Genomic DNA, 22,881 nt, shown 5'->3' with positions numbered 1-22,881 from the left:
CGCTTACTGTGTGCAGGGCACTGTACTAAGCGCTTGGAAAGTACAATTCAGCAACAGATAGAGACAATCCCTACCCAACAACAGGCTCACAGTCTAGAAGGGGAAAACAGACAACAAAACAAAACAAAACAAAACACTCCTCAGATGGTGATGAGAGGGAGAACAGAGCCCTAGCCAGGACACTTCATAATAATGATGGCATTTTATTATTGTTATTTTGTACCAAAGGCTGGACTAGATACAAAATAAATGATTCATGTTGTATATGGGGCTCAGAGTCTAAGAGGGAGGTAGAACACATATTTGAATCTCATTTTACAGATGGGGAAACTGAGTCACAGAAAAGGTAAGTGAATTGCCTGAGATCATAGAGCAGGAAAGTGGCGAAGCCAGGATTAGAACCTGGATGCCCTCAATCCCCATCCCTGAAGCAGCGTGGCTTAGTGGAAAAAGCACGGGCCTGTGAGTCAGAGGTCGTGGGTTCGAATCTAGCTCTGCCTCTTATCAGTTCTGTGACTTTGGGCAAGTCACTTAACTTCTCTGGGCTTCAGTTACCTCATTTTTAAAATGGGGATTAAGACTGTGAGCCCCACGTGGGACAACCTGATAACCTTGTATCTACCCCAGCGCTTAAAACAGTGCTTGGCACATAGTAAGCCCTTAACAAATACCATCATTATTATTATTATTATTTGATTTCCACCAGGCCAAGCTACCACTTCTACTACAGCCCAAATGATGAAGCATCCCCAGGCTGCAGGGTGTAGTTTTCTTCACTCCCTCCTAGAACTTCTCAAGTCACTGTTTTGGAAATCAGGAACTTTAATTAGACCAAAGGAAGATAAAGCGGGGAGGAAGCAGCTGGGGGACTATGAGAAAGAGAGCGAAATAAACAGAATCTAAACTAACTCAAACCTACTCAAGTTGTTTATTTTCTTGAGTTCTGTTTTGGATCTGCAACGTTGAGGGTACAGAAATGAAGGAGAAGGAGGAAAAAAAAATTGTATTCCTCAATTTGACACAATTCAATTTGTGCTCAATCCATATAGAGTCCAGTGCTGAAAGTATTTGTATTCTAGCTATCTGTGATAATAATAATAATAGTATTTGTTAAGATTCCCCTCTCAGGGTCACTCTTGGAGACTTTCCAGTACTCTACCAGTCTCAACTACTGGAGGGAGAGTCAAGCAGAGACCTACCCATTCCAATCCTAGCTTGGGCAGCGGCTAGCCAGTGGAAGGCAATCTGCTGTAAATCAAAACTCCCCCATTTTTGGGGGGCAGCGGCACGGGAGAGAGTCAAGGGCGGAGACTCAAGTTTACTGCACAGAAGGAGGCAATAGTAAACCACTTCTGGATTTTTACCCAGAAAACTCTAAAGACCCACTACCAGAACGACTGTAGATGGAGATATGGAGATGGGGTATTCTGGGAGAGATGTGCCTGTGGCGTCGCTATGGGTCAGAGATGACTCCATAGCATAAGGTGAGACAATTTGTTAAGCGCTTACTCTGTGCCAGGCACTGTACTAAGCGCTGGGGTGGATACAAAGAAGCAGCGTGGCTCAGTGGAAAGAGCACGGGCTTTGGAGTCAGGGCTCATGAGTTTGAATCCCAGCTCTGCCACTTGTCGGCTGTGTGACTGTGGGCAAGTCACTTAACTTCTCTGTGCCTCAGTTCCCTCATCTGTAAAATGGGGATTAAGACTGTGAGCCCCACGTGGGACAACCTGATTCCGCTATGTCTACCCCAGCGCTTAGAACAGTGCTCGGCTTAACAAATACCAACATTATTATTACAAGCAAATCAGGTTGGACACAACCTCATCCCAAATAGGGCTCACAGTCTCAATCCCTCCTTTACAGATGAGGTAATTGAGGCACAGAGAAGTAAAGTGACTTGCCCAAGGTCCCATGGCAGACAAGTGGTGGAGCCAAGATTAGTACCCATGACCTTCTGACTCCCAGGCCAGTGCTCTATCCACTAGGACATGGAAGAAGGGGAGAAGGGAGCGGTGGGGAGGAGGAAGGTCATGCGCTTAGTCAAGTGCTTAGTACAGTGCTCTGCACATAGTAAGCGCTCAATAAATACGATTGAATGCATGAATGAATGTGGAAATGTGGGCCTACTCCTGGCCAAAGCCACATCCAGCTCTTTATGGCATTTAATCCATCGTATTTATTGAGCGCTTACTGTGTGCAGAGCATCAGTCTATCCTCTATTTTACCTTTTTCAGTCCCTCTATCTCTCTCTACCTAACGACACACCCCACTCTCATCCCACAGTACATATCTACAGATTATTTATTTATATTAATGTGTCTCCCCTCTAGACTGTAAGCTCATTGTGAGCAGGGACCGCTTCTGCCAACTCTGTTGTACTCTTCCCAAGCGTTTAGTACAGTGCTCTGCACGGAGTAATCACACAATAAATGCAATTGATTGATTGATTAGTCTGAGATTCTTAAAATGTTTGATTCATAACGATCTTGCCAAACCTCAAAAAAGGCCTCTGTTTCTTCACCTTCTATTATTCCTGGGCTCTTACAATTCCCTCAGTGACTGTTAAAGTTGAATCAGCAGCGGGAGATTAAAACAATCAGTGGTAAGCCTTTCTAGGTGTGGGGTGCCTGGGTTCAGGAAGGAGACGGCTGTAACGCAGTAATAGAACAGGCTTGATTTGGGGAGTGGGAGTCTCGGGGAGGGGTTGTCTGGGATTGCAGGTGAGTCATTTATTCATTCAGTCGTAGTTAATGAGCACCTATCGTGTGCAGAGCACTGTACTAAGTGCTTGGGAGAGTGCAGTACAACAGTAAACAGACACATTCCCTGCCCACAGTGAGAGGGCTGTGAGGTTCCATGTTTGGGTTCAGAGAAGTGTCTTATGCTCCAGGTTTTCCATTTTGATGTGGGCCAGAATCATAATTTTGAGAGCGGACAGGGTTTATTCAAACCTTAGGGCAGGTTCAAGGAAAGTTCACCCAAAACTTGGCCCGGGTCCCCTGAAGGGTTCATGCACTTCAGTGAAATGTTAGCTGGAACCGGGTCTTGAGATTTTAGTATGGAGTAATATTCAAGCTGGTCCAAGTTAGCCTGGTTTCAAATTGTTTCCAAAGTTTTGATAGTTTCTTGGGTCATCCTTGTTTTCTTAGAAACTGAACTAAGGCATTAGAGGCTGGATCTTCATTAGCCAGTCATCTAGACACTTAAACATTTAAAATATGCCCTGTTCTCAATCACCCAGATATTTCAAACCAAAAAGAGATCCCTTCACCTAATAATAACTGGGATACTTGTTAAGCTCTTACTGTGTGCCAAGCACTGTACCAAGCACTGGGGCAGACACAAACGTAATCAGGTCGGACATAGTCGTCCCATAGGCTCACGGGGAGGGAGAATAGGGATCGAATCCCTATGTGACAGATGGGGAAACTGCGGCACAGAGAAGTCAAAGACTTGCCCAAGGTCAGGCAGCTGGCAAGTTGCAGATGCAGGATTAGAATCTAGGTCCTCTGACTCTGAGATCCACGCTTTTCCCACTAAGCCACACTGCTTCCCTAGAGTACTGCTTCTTTAAACTGCTTCTTCCCTAAAGATTGGGCTAAAAATGGTCAGAGAGTATTTTTAACCTTAAATGATCTGGGTGGTTTGCTTGCATCATATCTTCCTCGAAAGACCTTCTGCTTCAAGGGGCAGAGTAGTACATGGTTTAAGATAAGAGGTAAATGCTAAAAATATTTCTCCAATGTTCTCTATTTGGTAAGGGAAAAGATTAAATCAGCTTTTCCTGCCACTATTCATATTTGATCACGAGTTAGTTAAATGATTTCCAGTATAATGTAGCTTAACCTCATCATTTTTGCCCCTTGCTCTGCAGCTGAATAAATACTTCTTCAGGAAATCTGACAATTGAATTGGCTTTGCTCTTTGAAACTCATCCTGGCCTCAGATCCTGCGAATGTTCATTCCCTCTATATTTGTTTCTCGAAATGAAGCTAAATTTGTGAAGTTTGACCATGCTCATTAGAACATAGAAGCTTTGTGTGCAAGCTTTATTAGCAACGACCTGGGGGGATGGGGTGGGGGTGGGGGTGGCGAAGAGCAGCCTGTCTTCTTGGCCCAGAACGTACCACCCAGGGAATGTTTATCACTTCGTTTTTGTTGGTTTGCATTATCACTTGCCAACTGTGTCATAATACCCCGTCCAACGCGGCTTCCAACAGAATTCCAACAATAAATCACAGGCTAACTCTGCGGACTCCCGGTTCTGCATTGTGGATTTGGAAAATAAAACGGTTTCTTAGGGCCTGGTTTGGAGAAATCGTGGAAGAATAAGATAAAACTCAAAGTACCCTCCGGCCATTCGGGATAAGTCAGGGGTCACCGCTGGGTCCCTGCAACCCGGCTAGGCCTGGCAGCTCTCGTGTGCTTTCTGAACCATCTGCCAACCCAGAATATTTATTGCCATCTCTCCCGCCCCTTTCCCTTTCCCTGGACAGGGCTGGCGTCGTCCCTCGGACAGTGGCCACCTTTTGAAGGGAAGAAGGTGTTTGGGATGCAGGGTGTTTGGAAGGCAGAGAGGGGTTGCCCGGCCAGCTTTGCCCCGCCTGTGGGCTCTGGCTTTTCATGCATCCCAGCAGGGCTGCTTTTTCCCTCCAGTGATTGAAAACATCTGGACCGCATGGGGGTCACGTGCGCGTGCTTGTATGTGTGTGTGTGTATGTGTGTATGTATGTATGTATGTATGTAAACGACATAAAGTTTCAATTCCTCACCTTCCCTCCCGTTTCCAAGCCCACACCGACCTGGCTCTGGCCTCTCTGGGGTGAGGAAGGGAAGGGATGGGATGGGACAGGTGAAAAAGAAAAGAAAGGAAGGGAAGGAAAGGGAAGGAAAGGAAAAGGAGAAAAAAAGGACGGGGAGAAAAAAAGGAGGGGAAGGAAAAAGAAGGGAAAAATAAAGGAAGGGAAGGAAAAGAAAGAGAAGGAAAGAAAAGGAAGGGAAGAGAAAGAAAAGGAAGGGAAGGAAAAGAAAGGAAGGGAAGAGAAAGAAAAGGAAGGGAAGGAAAAGAAAGGAAGGGAAGAGAAAGAAGAGGGAAGGAAAAGAAAGGAAGGGAAGGAAAAGAAAGGAAGGGAAGAGAAAAAAAGGAGGGAAAGAGAAGAAAAGGAAGGGAAGGGAAAGAAAAGGAGGGAAGGAAAAGAGGAAGGGAAGGGAACGGAAGGGAAGAGAAGGAAAGGGTCGGTCAAGAGTCAGCAAGGGAAGGGAAGGGAAGGAAAGGCTCGGTCCAGCGTCGGAAGGGGAAGGGCAGGGAAGGAAAAGGAGGGGAAAAAAGGAAGGTGAGGTAAGGAAAAGGAGGAGGAAAAAAGGAAGGGGGGGAAATAGGAAGGGAAAAAATAAAGGAAGAGAAGAAAAGGAAACAAAGGGAAGGAAAGGAAAGAAAAGGAAGGAAAGGAAAAGAGGGGGAAGGAAAGGAAACGAAAGAAGGGGAAGGAAAGGAAAAGAGGGGGAAGGAAAGGAAACGAAAGAAGGGGAAGGAAAGATAAGGAAGGAAAAGAAAGAAAGGGAAGGAAAGAAAAGGAAGGAGGGAAGGAAAAGAAAGAAAAGGAGGGAAGGGAAGGGTCGGTCCAGAGTTGGCAAGGGAAGGCAAGGTAAAGGAGGGGGTAAAAAGGAAGGAAGAAAAAAGAGAGAAAGGGAAGAAAAGGAAGGGAAGGGAAGAAAAGGAGGGGAGGGAAGGAAAAGAAAGGGAAGGAGGGAAGGGAAGGAAAAGAAGGGAAAGGGGGTGGGCCCAGACTGAGCCCACCCACCCGCCTCTCTCTCCGCGTCTCGGCCCGCCCGCTGCCCGCTGCCCGCTGCCCAACGCCCGCCGGCTGATGCCTCCGGGACCCCCGCCACCCCGCCACCCCCAGGACCTTCCTTCCTTCCTTCCCGCCCGGTGCCGGGGCCGGTGCTGGGGCCAGAGGTAAAGGTTGGCGGGTGGGGTCGGGGGTCTCCGCCGGGCCCCTCGGGCTGCTCGGGCTGCCCGCCCCCCTCCTCCCCTCCCCGCCCCCCGGGCCCGCAGCGGTTAGTGCAGGGGGCTCCCCCGGCCACCTCGGCCTGCAGCCCCGGACCTCCGCCCCCCGGGGTGGCCCTGTCCCTGCCCCTGCCCCTGTCCTTGTTCCTGCCCCGTCCCTATTCCTGCCCCTGCCCCTGCCCCGTCCCTGTTCCTGCCCCATCCCCTGCTCCTGCCCCTGCCCCGTCCTTGTTCCTGCCCCGTCCCTATTCCTGCCCCTGTCCCCGCCCCTGTTCCTGCCCCATCCCCTGCCCCTGTTCCTGCCCCATCCCCTGCCCCTGTTCCTGCCCCGTCCCTGCTCCCGTCCCCGTCCCTGCTCCCGTCTCTGTTCCTGTCCCGTCCCTGTTCCTGCCCCATCCCCTGCCCCATCCCCTGCCCCATCCCCTGTTCCTGCCCCTGTTCCTGCCCCTGCCCCGGTTCCTGCCCCTGTCCATGCCCCTGCCACTGCCTCTCCCTCGTCTCTGCCCCTGCTCCTGCTTCGTGCCGGGTATGGGGCCGGACCCCTGCCGGGGTCCCAGTCGGCCTCACCATCCTCCCACCCTAGGCCGAGGAGGAGGAAGAGGAGGTTGAGAATTTATTCAATAGTATTTTATAGTATTTATTGAGCGCTGACTATGTGCAGAGCACTGCACTGAGCGCTTGGAATGTACTATTCGGCAACGGAGAGAGATCATCCCTGCCCAGTGACGGGCTCACAGTCTAAACGAATGATGATGAAGCTCTCTGTAAGCGCTTACTATGTGTCCAGCACTGTTCTCAGAGCTGGGGCAAAGGAGGAGGAGGTGGCTGGGGTACCAGGCTTCCCATCCACTCAGTCCACTACCCTAGTCCAGGCTACCCATCCTGGAGAAACAGTGTGGCTCAGTGACAAAAGCCTGGGCTTGGGAGTCAGAGGTTGTGGGTTCTAATCCCGGCTCCACCACTTGTCTGCTGGGTGACCTTGGGCAAGTCATTTCCCTTCCCTGGGCCTCAGTGACCTCATCTATAAAATGGGGATGAAGACTGTGAGTCCCACGTGGGACAACCTGATGACCTTGTGTCTCCCCCAGCGCTTAGAACAGTGCTTGGCACATAGTAAGCATTTAACAAATGCCAACATTATTATTATTAGTGATGGGAGAATTCTCAAGTCACTCCCCCCCCCCCCCCTTTTTTTTTTTCAAACGAATAGCTCTCTCCCCTTCTAGACTGTGAGCCCATTGTTGGGTAGGGATTGTCTCTATTTGTTGCCCAATTTTTTTTTTAAGTGCCTAACAAATACCATAAAAAAACAAGGGTAGGGAGTGACTTGAGAATTCTCCCAATTAGTAAGGTGTCGGGGTGGATACAGTCCGTGACCCACATGGGGCTCACGGTATTAATCCCCATTCATCGGATGTGGTACCTGAGGCCCAGAGAAGTTAAGTGACTTGCCCAGGGTCACGCAGCAGCCAAGCGGCCGAGCCGGGGGTAGATCCCGTGTCCTTCCGACTCCCGGGCCAGCGCCGGGCTGCTTCTCGACACCGTTGCAAGTATAGACACAGCTGCCCCGGACTTTGGCAGGACCTCTTGGGTTAGGAACGCTCATCTCTAAGAGATCATCTTTTCGATCCATTTCCACTGACGATGCTGTCCTCCAAAAGTGCAGGAGCCGAGGGGGATTGCTGCAGAGGGTATAGCAGTAGTCCTCTAGACTATAAGATCACCGTGGGCAGGAAATGTGTCTACCGACTCGGTTGTATTGTCATATCGTAATAATAATAATTATGGCATTTGTTAAGCGCTTACGATGTGCCAGACACTGTACTAAGTGATGGAGAGCAAGCTCCGCACACAGTATGCCCTCACTACATATGTATTCTTCAATACATAAATATAATAGATAAAGTATTCATTAATCAATCAGTGGTATTTAATGAGCGCTTACTATGTGCAGAGAACTGTACATTAAGTATTTACTCTGTGTGGAACACTGTACTAACAAAACCTCCTCACCCTTGGCTTCAAAGCTCTCCATCCCCTTGCCCCCTCCTACCTCTCCTCCCTTCTCTCTTTCTATCGCCCACCCCGCACGCTCCGCTCCTCTGCCGCTCACCTCCTCACCGACCCCTGTTCTCTCCTGACCCTCCGTCGACCCCTGGCCCACGTCCTCCCGCTGTCCTGGAATGCCCTCCCTCCTCACCTCCGCCAAACTAACTCTCTTCTCCTCTTCAAAGCCCTATTGAGAGCTCACCTCCTCCAGGAGGCCTTCCCAGACTGAACCCCCCTTTCCCTCTGCTCCTCCTCCCCTCCCCAACCCCCCCCACCCTCTGCTCTTCCCCCTTCCCCTCTCCTCAGCACTGTGCACATTTGTATATATTATTTATTACCCTATTTATTTTGTTAATGATGTGTATATCTCCATGATTCTATTTATCTTGATGTTGTTTTGTTTTGTTCTGTTTTGCTTTGCTTTCTGTCTCCCCCGTTTAGGCCGTGAGCCCGTCACTGGGGGCAGGGGGAGATTGTCTCTATCTGTTGCCGAATTGTACATTCCAAGCGCTTAGTACAGTGCTCTGCACATAGTAAGTGCTCAATAAATACTATTGAATGCATGAACAATAAATATTCATTAATCAATCAATCAATGGTATTTATTGAGCGCTTACAATGTGCAGAACACTGTATGTCATGCATTTACTGTGTGTGGAATACTGTACTAAGCGCCTGGAAAGAATAAACACATAGGAATTTAGATAGGGTTCCTATACCTCTGGAGTGGGGGAGGTTGGGGAGGGAGGGTACAGAATCTAAATCAGGAAACCCAGTGGCGGCTTACTTTTCATTCATTCAATAGTATTTATTGAGCGCTTACTATGTGCAGAGCACTGTACTAAGCGATTGGAATGTACAATTCGGCAACAGATAGAGACAATCCCTGCCCATTGACGGGCTTGCAGTTTTCATGGTTCTGAGAAATCCTCCCGGGAGGGTTAATTAATCTGAAATTAATCTGAAAGGCAGTCAGTCAGTAGTACCCTCAATCTGTGCAGACCACCGTACTAACCGTTTGGAAGCGTAGAATAGAATTGGTAGATGCCGTCCTTGCCCTCACGTGACCTCCTCTGTGGCTGGGAAATTTTTAGCAGTGGAGGATGTTACTCCTGGGATTTGGAACTCTGGAAACGTGTAGGGGAAACGGTGCCTATTTTAGAGCTCAAGCATGGGAAGAGTCGTTCAATCGTATTTATTGAACGTTGACTGTGGGCAGAGCACTGTACTGGGCGTTTGGAAAAGTACAATACGGCAATAAACAGTGACATTCCCTGCCCACGACGAGCTCTCAGTCTAGAGAGCAGTAACTGTTTTTTGAACAGTGTCCAGTGTGCTGAGGACTGCATTTTGCAGCAGCCACGTGGAGTTTCTTCTGTCATGCAAAACTAAAGTCTTTCAGTCAAAACTTCATTCCCAGTTTGAGGTTTTCTCGACGTGAGATGAGGCAGATAATTTCCAATGCTGTCAATCGTCACGGTTACTGAAAACTCAAGTGGTGATTCCTGAAAATCCTTTCCGACAAATTATTGCCAGTTTAATTCCAAATGGCTGAGAGAACCACCAAAATTCTTTTAAAGAAACACCACCACACAATTCAAAAACCTAAATTAAATTGTAAACATAGTCGATCTCGGACCAAACACATCATCATCTTTGGTTTTAGGAGGAGGACTGAGTCTGGGCCTGGGACTTAGGGTTGGTTTACGATTCCGGAAGTAGCGTGAGTGATTCTCGGCATGTCAGTTATTTAACTTTCTGTGGTTTGATGAGTCCATCCTTGACTGTTCAGTGTGTGATTTTATTTTCTTTCTCAATGTGTTGTCCTCCTGGCTGAACATTTACCTTTTTAAATGATAGGCACTGTACCAAGATCGGAGGTAGATACGAGCTAGTCAGGTTGGACATAGCCCATAATCACACAAGGGGTTCACAGTCTTAATCTCCGTTTTACAGATGATGTAACTGAGGCACAAAGAAGCGAAGTGACTTCCCCGAGGTCACACAGCAGACAAGTGGTGGAGCCGGGATTAGAACCCATGACCTTCCAACTCCCAGGCCCGTGCTTTATCCGCTAGGCTCTGATGCTTCTCCACATTCCACGGTAAAGATGTGCATTTAGGAATGTTAAATGGTAGCCAAAAAACTAGGTACTAGAAACGAAATGAGTTTCCAATAGAAATGCGTCTAGTTCCTGTTCAAACATTTAGGATTATGCCATTCAGTTTTGGAATTTTACATATAATTACAGTCTACAGATGAATAGTACTCCCCCCCTTCTAGACTGCGAGTCCTTTGTTGGGTAGGGATTGTCTCTACTTGTTGCCGAAATGTTCTTTCCAAGAGCTTAGCACAGTGCTCTGCACACAGTAAGTGCTCAATAAATACGATTGAATGAATGAATAGTATGCGAGGTGTGTTCAGTAACTTTTAACAGTTCAGTAACTTGGCAAGCATCAGAGGCTCCAGAGATAAAATAATAACTGTGTGTTCGTTGAGCGCTTACTATGTGCCAGGCCCTGTTCTAAGCACTAGGGTAGCTACAAGATAATCAGGTTGGACATAGTCCCACAGAGGGCTCACAGTCTTAAATCCCCATTTTACAGGTGAGGGAACTGAGGCCCAGAGAAGCCAAGTCCCTTGCCCAAGGTCACACAGCAGACAAGAGGCAGAGTCGGGATTAGAACCCAGGTCCTTCTGACTCCCAGGCCCAAGCTCTACCCACTAGACCACGCTGCACCTCTTCAAGCTTTTTTAGAATCCCACTGGTTTTTTAGCCCAGTCTCTGAGCAAGAGTTGGTGATGCTGACCAGGAAATGGGGACCTGGATTTGGCCAGGTGAGGCCTGAAGTGGAGCATATGCATTGGAATTGTACTTTCCAAGCACTTAGAACAGTGCTCTGCACACAGTAAGCGCTCAATAAATCCGATTGAATGACTATGCATTCATTCATTGTTGAGTGCTTACTGTGTGCAAAACACTGAACTAAGTGCTTGGGAGAGTACAATATCACAACAAACAGACACATTCCCTGCCCATGACCATCTCACAGTCTAGAGGGGGAGAGAGACATTAATATAAATAAATAAATCACAGACCTATACAGATCTTTCCATATGTGCTGTGGGGTTGGGAGGAAGGATGAATGAAGGAGTAAGAGCGGCAAAGAAGGGAGTGGGAAGAAGTGGAGAGGAGGGCTTAGTCAGGGAAGGCTTCTTGGAAGAGGTGTGCCTTCAGTAAGCCTTTGAAGTCGGGGAGAGCCGTATGCAGGGACAAGCGTCGGGCAAATCGATATTTACAGTAGATGGTGGCAGAAGGTTCCACCGTCATCTCAATCAGTGGTATTTATTGAGCACTTACTATGTGCACAGCACTGTGTTAAGCGCTTGGGCGAGTACACTATAGCAGAGTTTGTAGACTTGTTCCCTGCCCACAGTGAGCTTAGAGCCTAGAAGGGGGATGCAGACATTAATATAAATAATTTACAGCCACGCCAATCTAGCTGCTTGGGTGAGCTTGGAACGTTGGGACTTATTTATTTTATAAATAAATAAATTTATTTTATTGACAGAAAAGTTTAGCTGCAGAGTGGTGTTCAAAACTGATAAGGGCTGAGTTGAAAACTTGGCCTTTTCACTTGGAAGATAATAATAATACTGGTATTTAAGCATTTACTACACGCCAAGCACTAAGGGCTAAGGTAGGTAAGGGATAATCACGATGGGGCTCACAGCCTCAATCCCCATTTTCCAGGTGAGGTAACTGAGCCCCAGAGAAGTGAAATGATTCGCCCAAGGTCACACAGCAGACATGTGGCGGAGCCGGATTTAGAATCCATGACCTTCTGACTCCCAGGCCAGTGCTCTATCCACTACGCCATGCTGCTTCTCAGAACAGGGATCGAGTCTCCATTTTACAGATGAGGAAACTTGAGGCCCAGAGAAGTGAAGGGACTCGTCGAAGGTCCCTCAGCAGGCAAGTGGCGGAGCCGGGATTAGGATTTCGGACTTCCAGGCCCATCATCTTTTCACTAGGCAAATGCTGCTTCTCCACTCTGTTTGTGAATGCTTTGGCAGGTGTATGCAAAAAGATCTGCTATAAAAAAAGACGAGATGTCTTTGTCGAGATTAACTATTGTAAGCAAGAAACTATACGAGATGGGTAGTGACTTAAATATTGATTTCTAAGATTATATTTCTGATTATATAATATTTATACATTATATGGATGTCTCCCCCTCTAGACTGTAATCTCGCTGTGGGCAGGGAACATGTCTACCAACTCTGTTGTATTTTACCCTTCCCGAGTGCTTAGCACAGTGCCCTGCATACAGTAGACACTCAGTAAATGCCATTGATGATGAAACATGGGAGAGAGCTGGTCTACATCAACACTGCTGATATCGGGTATTAGCAATCTATATCGTATCTACCAGTCTGTTGTAATGGACTTTCCCAAGCACTTAATTCAGAGACCCTGCCCATAGTAGTAATAATGGTATTTGTTAAGTGCTTACTATGTGCCAAGCACTGTTCTAAACACTGGGGTAGATACAAGGTCATCAGGTTGTCCCAAGTGGGGCTTACAGTCTTAATCCCCATTTTACAGATGAGGTAACTGAGATGCAGAGAAGTGAAGTCGCACAGCTGAGAAGTGGTGGAGTCGAGATTGGAACCCACGACCTCTGACTCCCCAGCCTGGGCTCCTTCCACTAAGCCACGCTGCTTCTTAAATAAATACCAATAAATGCCTTAAGTAAATAAGTACTCGGTAAATGCCATTGATTGATTACTAGCAGCTCTATATCCCATTCTTTTGTGATATGTTTTCATTCCCTAATTTGTATATAACATGATGGAAAAATCAGGGAACATTATTCCTATAGCGTGCATCGGTTCTGGTATAGCGCGGTCCACCAGCGAGTAGAATGCACGGGGCACTGATAAAGGAGCCTTGTTGCTGCACCACCCACCTTCCCCCGCTGCCTTAGTGTCCCCAGCGGTGCAGAGTGCTTTGTGTCCTTTGTGTTTTTGCAACTTTACAGTGAGTGGAAAGGGTGAAAATACAGCATGGCCTAATGGAGAAATCGCAGGCCTGGGAGTCAGAAGGACCTGAGTTCTAGTCCCAGCTCTGCCAATTGCTTGCCGTGTGACCTTGGGCAAATGGCTTAACCTCTTTGTGCCTCAGTTTCTTCAACTGTAAAGTGGGATACTTGTTCTCCCTCCTGCTTAGACTTGTGAGCCCCATGTGGGACCGGGACTGTGCCTGACCTGATTAACTTGTAATAATAATGTTGGTATTTGTTAAGCACTTACTATGTGCAGAGCACTGTTCTAAGTGATGGGGTAGATGCAGGTTCATCAGGTTGTCCCATGTGAGGCTCACAGTCTTAATCCCCATTTTACAGATGAGGTAACTGAGGCACAGAGAAGTTAAGTGACTTGCCCACAGTCACACAGCTGACAAGTGGCAGAACCGGTATTTGAACCCATGACCTCTGATTCCCAAGTCTGTGCTCTTTCCACTGAGCCACGCTGCTTCTCTAACCTACCCCAGGGCTTAAAACAGTGTCTAACATATAGTAAGTACTTAACAAATACAGTCTTTTTTTTAAAAAAAGGTGTAAAGCTTTTGGGGGTAAAAGCTAGTAGTATTAGGAGTGCTCCAGTGGGTCATGGGGCAAACGGTGTGCCAGCTGCGGAATCGGAGTGCCCTAGTGGATAGAGCACAGGCCTGGGAGTCAGAAGGATCTGGGTTCTAATCCTGGCTCCCCCACGGGTCTGCTGCGTGACCTTGAGCAAGTCACTTAACTTCCCTGTGCCTCAGTTACCTCATCTGTAAAATGGGGATAAAGATTGGGAGCCCCATGTGAAACAAAAACTGTGTCCAACTTGATATGCTCGTATCCACTCCGGTGCTTAGAACAGCGCTGAACATAATATCGTAATTATTAATACCAACAAAGGAGAGCACCGAGCCGGCTGCCGAATATCCGGGACAGACTATTTGATCGTCTCTGGTGGAACTGGTGTGGTCCCTTCAGTAATGCCCCATTTCCCAAGCTGGTCAGCGATCACAGTGACCATAACTATAACCAAGGCCTCTGTATAGGAAAAATGTGAAGAGTGGTGGTATTTTCAACCAATCTTGCCTCTAACTCATTATAATTCCCCATGAATCGGTGACTCTTTCATTTGGGAAAATCATAACGTTGACGTTCTTTGGGAACACGACCCCCAAGTTGCAGGAGACCTCCTCACGCCCGGTCTTCTCTGAAGTTTGGGAGTCACTGTAATTCTCTTTCTCCCCATGTCCCCTTTCTGCCTGTGTTTATCTCACAATGTTTCTTCTCCGTCTGTCTTTCTGGCTGGGGGTTGCTTCTTCACACTCTCTGCCTCTTGTGTAGATGGGTGGGGGGGATGCAGAGATCGATATATAATAGTAATAATAATGTTGGTATTTGTTAAGCGCTTACTATGTGCAGAGCACTGTTCTAAGCGCTGGGGTAGATACAGGGTCATCAGATTGTCCCACGTGAGGCTCACGGTTAATCCCCATTTTACGGATGAGGTAACTGAGGCACAGAGAAGTGAAGTGACTTGCCCACAGTCATACAGCTGACAAGTGGCAGAGTCGGGAGTCGAACTCATGACCTCTGACTCCGAAGCCCAGGCTCTTTCCACTGAGCCACGCTGCTTCCCCATATGTGTGTGGAGATGTGGCGATATATGTAATAGTGATAGTATTAAATGTATACTACATGCCAAGCACTGGGGTAGGTAATCTGTCGTATTTGTTGAGCACCTACTGTGTACAGAGCACTGAACTAAGCGCTTTGGAGAATACAACAATAAGCAGACACACTCCCTGCCCACTAGTTGACAGCCTAGAGGAAGAGTCAGACATGGGGATGAAGACTGTGAGCCTCACGTGGGACAACCTGATTGCCCTGTATCTACCCCAGTGCTTAGAACAGTGCTCTGCACGTAGTAAGCGCTTAACAAATACCAACATTATTATTAATATAAACAAATTACAAAATACTCAGATTCTCTACCGCCTGTCTCCCTGGTAGAGCTCACACTAGAAGGAACCAAGAGCAGGTATTTTTCTCCAATTCGCAGATGAGGAAATTGAACTTAGAACCGGGGCTGGAGCCCGAGTCTTCTGTCTCAGTCGAGAGAGAGTGTGCATGTGTTTCACACTTACGTGAGTGGATTTGGATATTTAGCAATGGTATTTATTGAGCACTTATTATATGCAGAGCACTGTACTAAGCGCCTGAGAGAGTCCAATACAACAGAATTAGTGGACGCAATCTTTCCCTTGTATATGGAGGTGTGTGCCATCCATATGCGATAAATGAGGTGACAAATCGGGGGCATTAAGCGGTGCGAGTGAAGAGTCCTTGTAAGTGTGAGATATTTATTCTACCACTTGTCTGCTGTGTGACCTTGGGCAAGCCACTTCACTTCTCTCTGTTACCTCATCTGTAAAATGGGGATGGAGACTGTGAACCCCACCTGGGACAGGGACTGTGTCCAACCCAATTTGCTTGTAACAATAAGAATTATGGCATTTAAGGGCTTACAACATAAGTTCCAGAGTGGATGCAATATAATCAGGTTGTCCCATGTGGAGCTCACAGTCTTAATCCCATTTTACAGACGAGGTCACTGAGGCGCAGAAAAGTTAAAAGACTTGTCCAAGGCCACACAGCAGACAGGCGGCAGAGCCGGGATTAGAGCCCACGTCCTCTGACTCCCAAGTCCGTGCTCTTGCCACTAGGCCATGCTGCTTGTCTCCAATCCAGTGCTCAGTACAGTGCCTGGCACATAGTAAGCGCTTAACAAATACCACAATTATCATTATCTGTGTATGAAAGATATGAGTAGGAATAAGTATGTATTTCATTCATTCAATAGTATTTATTGAGCGCTTACTATGTGCAGAGCACTGTACTAAACGCTTGGAATGTACAAATCGGCAACAGATAGAGACAGTCCCTGCCCTTTGACAGGCTCACAGTCTAATCGGGGGAGACAGGCAAACAAGAACAATGGCAATAAATAGAGTCAAGGGGAAGAACATCTCATAAAAATAATGGCAACTAAATAGAATCGGGGTGATGTACATCTCATTGAACAAAATAAAATAAATAGGGTGATAAAGATATATACAGTCGAGCGGACGAGTACAGTGCTGAGGGGGTGGGACGGGAGAGGGGAGGAGCAGAGGGAAAGGGGGGAGAAGAGGGTTTAGCTGTGGAGAGGTGAAGGGGGGGTAGAGGGAGCAGAGGGAAAAAGGGGGGAGCTCAGTCTGGGAAGGCCTCTTGGAGGAGGTGAACTTTAAGTAGGGATTTGAAGAGGGGAAGAGAATTAGATTGTCGGAGGTGAGGAGGGAGGGTGTTCCAGGACCGTGGCCCAGGAGTCGACGGCGGGATAGGCGAGACCGAGGGACGGTGAGGAGGTGGGCGGCAGAGGAGCGGAGCGTGCGGGGTGGGCGGTGGAAAGAGAGAAGGGAGGAGAGGTAGGAAGGGGCAAGGTGATGGAGAGCCTCGAAGCCTAGAGTGAGGAGTTTTTGTTTGGAGCGGAGGTCGATAGGCAACCACTGGAGGTGTTTAAGAAGGGGAGTGACAGGCCCAGATCGTTTCTGCAGGAAGATGAGCCGGGCAGCGGAGTGAAGAATAGAGTGAGCCAATGCGGTGGTGGTTAGGGTGTTGGGCGCCTTTACATGCGGGAGGGAGTTGGGGGACGTGGTAGACTGCTTGTTTGTTTATTTGTGGGCATTTTCTTTGGGGCGGGATTTTTTTGAGGAGGTGAGGAGGGTTTTGTGCGGCGAAGGAGGGAATGGATGAGTGAGCTCCTTTCTGGCTTTGTTTGGCGGGGTAAGGGGAGGTATGATTGTATGTGTCTGTGCGTGCAGATATGTTTGCGAGGTTGGGGAGAGAAGGACTAGTTGTGTGGCCGTTTGGGGAAGTAGGGAAAAGTAGTAGGAATGGAATTTGTTGCACTGAGTGCAAAGTACTGTCCTATATGCTTGGGAAATAGTATAGAAGCAGAAGGCTAGTTCTCTGCCCACAAGGAGCCTACAGTCTAATGAGGCTCAGATAATCACAAACAGAATACAAGAATGGAATACACTTATGTATACAAGTGTGAGGATGTTATAGGTAAATACGAAACAGCATGGTTTAGTGGAAAGAGGACAGCCTTGGGATTCAGAGGACCGGATTCTTATTCTGGTTCGACCGATTGCTCGCTGCAGAGAAGCAGCGTGGCTCAGTGGCAAGAGCCCGGGCTTGGGAGTCAGAGGTCATGGGTTCGAATCCCAGCTCCACCGCTTGTCAGCTGTGTGACTGTGGGCAAGTTACTTCATTTCTCTGTGCCTCAGTTATCTCATCTATAAAATGAGGATGAAGACTGTAAGCCTCATGTGGGGCAACCTGATGACCCTGTATCTACCCCAGCGCTTAGTGCTGTGCACATAGTAAGAGCTTAACAAATATCAACATTATTATTATTAACCCCTCTGTGCCTCAGTTTCCTGAACTATAAAATGGGGATTAAGAACCGTTCTCCCTCCTGCTTCCACTGTGAGCCTCACATGGGAGAGGGACTGTATCCAACCTGATTAACTTGCATTCAGTCATATTTACTGAGCACTTACTGTGTGCAGAGCGCTGTACTAAGCTCTCGGAAAGTACAATTCGGCAACAGATAGAGACAATCCCTACCCAACAACGGGCTCACAGTCTAGAAGACTTGTCTCTACCCCAGCCCTTCACATAGAGCAGTGTTTGACACAGTAAGTACTTAACAAATATGATAATATAATAATAATAATAATGATGATGATGATGATGTAAGTGCTAGAGGTGGCCATTGGGTTGCTGTGACTTGGGGTTTGGGAAATTAATCCGGGAAGGCATGTCGGAAGAACCAGTTGGGATTGAGGGGGAGGTTGCGGTCTAGTGGATTTGGGGGAAGATGGAGTTCTGAGCTGGGGAGCGGTGTGAGCGAAGAGCGGTGTGGAGATTAGCTGGGGAGGAACAAAGACAACGAGAAGGGGAGTAGCCGGCGAAAGAGTGGATGTGTCGAGTGGGATGAGTCGGCGGAGAGCCTCGAAGAGGACGGGCGAGTGTTTGCTTCACGCGGAGAGGCGCAGGAAGCCAGTGGAGGGTACTGAGGAGCCGAGAAAAAGGAGGGCAGTGTTTCGGGAAGGCGATCCGCGCGGCAGGGTGGTGTGTGGAATGGAGTGGGGAGAGGCTGGAGGCAGGGAGGCCGACGAGGAGGCCAATATAGTAGTCTAGGGGTGGCCAAGCTCCAGGGCCCAAGCCACTGTGGCTCTTCTCTGCCCAGGTGGCTTGCAGTGCGCGCAGGCTTTAGGTGGTTGTGTTGGACACGAGTGCTTTGGGTTGTTGCCTTGGTCACGTGTGCTTTAGGTTGTTGTGTCAGTGTGACAGCGGGCTGCAGTGTGCCTTTGTTTCAGGTCTTTTGGACGTGGTGGAAGCAAATTCTCCGGCCTCCCCAATCTCCCACCCCAGCTGTCTCTTGTTCACTCCATCCCCCCACCCCACCCCAAGAATGAGAAGCGGTGTGGTCTAGTGGAAAGAACCGGGCCTGGGAGCCAGAGGACCTGGGTTCTGATCCCGCCTCCGCCACTTGTCTGTTTTGTGATCTAGGGCAAACCACTTAACTTCTCTGTGCCTCATCTTGAAAACGGGGATTAAGACTGTGAGCCCTACGTGGGATGATCTGCTTACCTTGTATCTACCCCAGCGCTTAGAACAGTGCTTGGCATGTGGTAAGTGCTTAAGAAATACCATCATTATTATTATTATTACCTGCCTGCTATAGGACCTTAGGCAAGCCACTTCGACTCCCGGCTCTGCCACTTGTCAGCTGTGTGACTGTGGGCAAGTCACTTAACTTCTCTGTGCCTCAGTTACCTCATCTGTAAAAATGGGGATTAACTGTGAGCCTCACGTGGGACGACCTGATTACCCTGTATCTCCCCCAGCGCTTAGAACAGTGCTTTGCACTTAGTAAGTGCTTAACAAAAAGCAACATTATTATTATTATAGCTTCTCTGTGCCTCAGTGTCGTCATCTGTGCAAAGGGACTTTATTCTTTGTTCAGTCGGTGGTGTTTATTGAGCTCTTACTGTGTGCAGAGGATCGTACTAAGCGCTTGGGAGAGTCCAGTATAACAGAGTTAGTAGACACGGTGCTTGCCCACAAACAGCTTACAGTCTAGTTCTCCCTTTTACTTAGACTGTTAGCTGTACATGGGTTCCAAACACTGTCCTAAGCACTGGGGTAGATACATGATAGTCCCTGTCCCACAGGGGGCTCTCAGTCAGTCAGTTGTATTTATTGAGCACCTACAGTGTGCGGAGCACTGTATTAAGTGCTTGGGAGAGTACAGTACAACAGTAAGCAGACAGCCGAAGGTGGAGGGAGAATGTTTTCTGCAGGTGAGGAAGCCGAAGTGGTCTACGTGGGACAGAGACTGTGCCGCACCGAGTTAGCTTGGATCCACCCCAGTGCTTGGTACAGTGCTTGGCACATAGTAAGCGCTCAACAAATCCCACCATTTGTTATTAGGAATGCCTGTTCTCTGCTGCGCACTGCTGCCCTTCCCCCTCTTCCCTCCCACCAGGAGCGCCTGTGAGCCTCTCTGGTTAAAGGAATGTTCTTTGATGTGTCGCTCTGAGCCTTATTATGTTTTTCATTTGCCGCTCTTTGGTTCGTGAGGCTTGGCCACCCCAACAATCGTCTGACCGCACTATGACGAGCATATGGTTGTGAGGGTGGTTAGGGGGTCTTGCCGGCAGAGACTGGCGCAGAAATATGGCTGTGATATTTCCGTCTTTTTTTTTTATGGTCTTCATTAAGCACTTTCTATGTGCCATTCATTCATTCAATAGTATTTACTGAGCGCTTGCTTTGTGCAGAGCACTGTACTAAGTGCTTGGAATGGAAATTCGGCAACAGAGACAATCCCTGCCCAGTGATGGGCTCACAATCTAATCAGGCACTGTAATACACAGTAGGGTAGGTACAAGCTAATCAAGTTGGATACGGCCCCTGCCCCGCATGGGGCTCACAGTCTTAATCCTCATTTTACAGATGAGGGAACCAAGGCACAGAGAAATGAAGGGACTTGCACAAGGTGACACAGCAGACAAATGGCAGAGCCAGAATTAGAACTCAGGTCCTTCTGACTCCCAGGCCCGGTTTCTATCCACTAGGCCACGCTCCAGTCTGGGTCTTGCCTTATGCCGTCGAGTCGTTCCCGACCCATAGCGACCTATGAGTTTCCCCTTTTCCCTCTGCTCCCTCTGCTCCCCCTCCGCCCTCTGTTCCCTTCCCCCCTTCACCACCCCTCAGCTAAGGCCCCTTTCCCTCTGCTTCTCCCCCCTCTCTTCCCCTCCCCTCAGCACTGTGCTCATTTGTATATACTTTTATGACCCTATTTATTTTGTTAATGAGGTGTACATCCCCTTGATTCTATTTATCGTGATTATGTTGTCTTGTTTTTGTCCGTCTGTCTCCCCCGATTAGACTGTGAGCCCGTCTTTGGGCAGGGATGGTCTCTGTTGCCGAATTGTACATTCCAAGAGCTTAGTACAGTGCTGTGCACATAGTAAGCTCTCAATAAATACTGTTGAATGAATAAATGAATAACGACACCACGGACACATCTCTCCCAGAAGGCCCCGCTCTCCATCTGCGATCGTTCCGATAGTGGATCCAGAGAGTTTTCTTGGTCAAAATCCAGAACTGGTTGACCATTGCCTCCTTCCACGCGGTAAACTCGAGTCTCTGCCCTCGACTCTCTCCCGTGCCGCTGCTGCCCAGCACGGGTGAGTTTGGCCTTGTAACAGATGGCCTTCTACTCACTAGCCACTGGCCAAGCTAGGAAGGGAATGGACAGGCCTCTGCTTGACTCTCCCTGCCCTAGTTGAGACTGGTAGAGGACTGGAAACTCTCCGGGTGTCACCCCGAGAGGCAGCAGTCTGGGTAGCACCTGCCAATTCCTCCCCCTGTTCCCTGTGGTGGATGCCGGTGGTGGTAGCCAAAACTACCTGCCATCTCAGCGGTCGTGAGTTTGGTCGCCAGGCCTCCGGGAGGGGAGGGGAAGAGTCAGTCAGATAGTTGTATTGGTTGAGAGCTTATTGTATGCCGAGCACTGTACAGCGTGGCTCAGTGGAAAGAGCACGGGCTTGGGAGTCAGAGGTCATGGGTTCGACTCCCGGCTCTGCCACTTGTCAGCCGTGTGACTGTGGGCAAGTCACTTAACTTCTCTGGGCCTCAGTGACCTAATCTGTAAAATGGGGATTAACTGTGAGCCTCACGTGGAACAACCTGATTACGCTGTATCTACCCTAGCGCTTAGAACAGTGCTCTGCACATAGTAAGCGCTTAACAAATACCAACATTATTATTATCACTAAGCGCTTGAGAGAGAACACTATAATGGACACGTACAGTCAAGAGGGGGGAACAGCTCCTCCTGCTCCTGCCCTCGGGACCCCAGCCGTTACCACTCAGCGTCAGAGCATTGTGCCACCCTGGGCTTTTTCGAGGGCAGAGAGGGCACGTGGGCAACTCGGGCTGGCTCGGCACCGGGGGTCCGGGCCGGTTGGTGTGGGCTGGGTCTATCCGGCGCTGTTCTCACCCCCGAGCTCTTCCCGTCTGGTAGCGAACGTGTCTCTTATATTGTTATATTGTATTCTCCCAAGCGCTTAGTACAATGCTCTGCACACAGGGAAGCAGCGTGGCCTGATTAGACCGTAAGCCCGTCAAAGGGCAGGGACTGTCTCGATCTGTTACCCATTTGTACGTTCCAAGCGCTTAGTACAGTGCTCTGCACATAGTAAGCGCTCAATAAATACTATTGAATGAATAGCGGGTAGAGCACAGACCTGGGAGTCAGATGGAGTTGGGTTCTAATCCCAGCTCTGCCCCTTATCTTCCGTGTGACCTTGGGAAAGTCTTTTCACTTCTGTGCTTCGGTTCCCTCTTCTGTAAAATGGGGATTAAGACCGTGAGCCCACAGGGACTGTTTCCAACTTGAATGTCTTGTATCTGCCCCAGCGCTTAGTACAGTGCCTGGCACATAGTAAGTGCTTAACAAATACCACAATTATTATTAATCAATACGATTGACTAGGGGGAGGGGATAGAAGGCGGGAGAGAGGTCACCTTGTTCGTGGGACCAGTGTCCATTCTCAGAGCGTGACCCGCAGCGGACTGCATGCACACCTACCGTTTAATCAATCAATAGTATTTATTGAGCGCTTACTGTATGGGCAGAGCTCAGAAGAGTACAATACAACAGAATTAGCAGACAAGTTCCAGCCAATACGAGGCCAGGGACCAGCATGGGAGTCTTACCAACCAGTCATTCATTCATTCAATCGTATTTATTGAGTGCTCATTGTATGCAGAGCACTGTGCTAAGAGCTTGGAAAGTACAATTCAGCAGTAAAGAAGGACAGTCCCTGCCCACAACGGGCTTACAGTTGGGAGATAGGAGTCCACAACCCAGATAATAATAATAATAGTAATAATGATGGTATTTGCTAAGCGCTTACTATGTGCCAAGCACTGTTCTAAGCAATGGGGTAGATACAAGGTAACTAGGTTGTCCCACGTAGGGCTCACAGCCTTAATCCTCATTTGACAGATGAGGTAACTGAGGCACAGAAAAGTTAAGTGACTTGCCCAAAGTCACACAGCTAAGTGGCGGAAGCAGAATTAGAACCCATGACCTCTGACTCCCAAGCCTGTGCTCTTTCCACTAAGCCACACTGC

The sequence above is a fragment of the Ornithorhynchus anatinus genome, chromosome 3, assembly GCF_004115215.2.
Source record: "Ornithorhynchus anatinus isolate Pmale09 chromosome 3, mOrnAna1.pri.v4, whole genome shotgun sequence".
Classification (NCBI taxonomy): Eukaryota; Metazoa; Chordata; class Mammalia; order Monotremata; family Ornithorhynchidae; genus Ornithorhynchus; species Ornithorhynchus anatinus.
Note: the sequence above shows the minus strand (reverse complement) of the source record.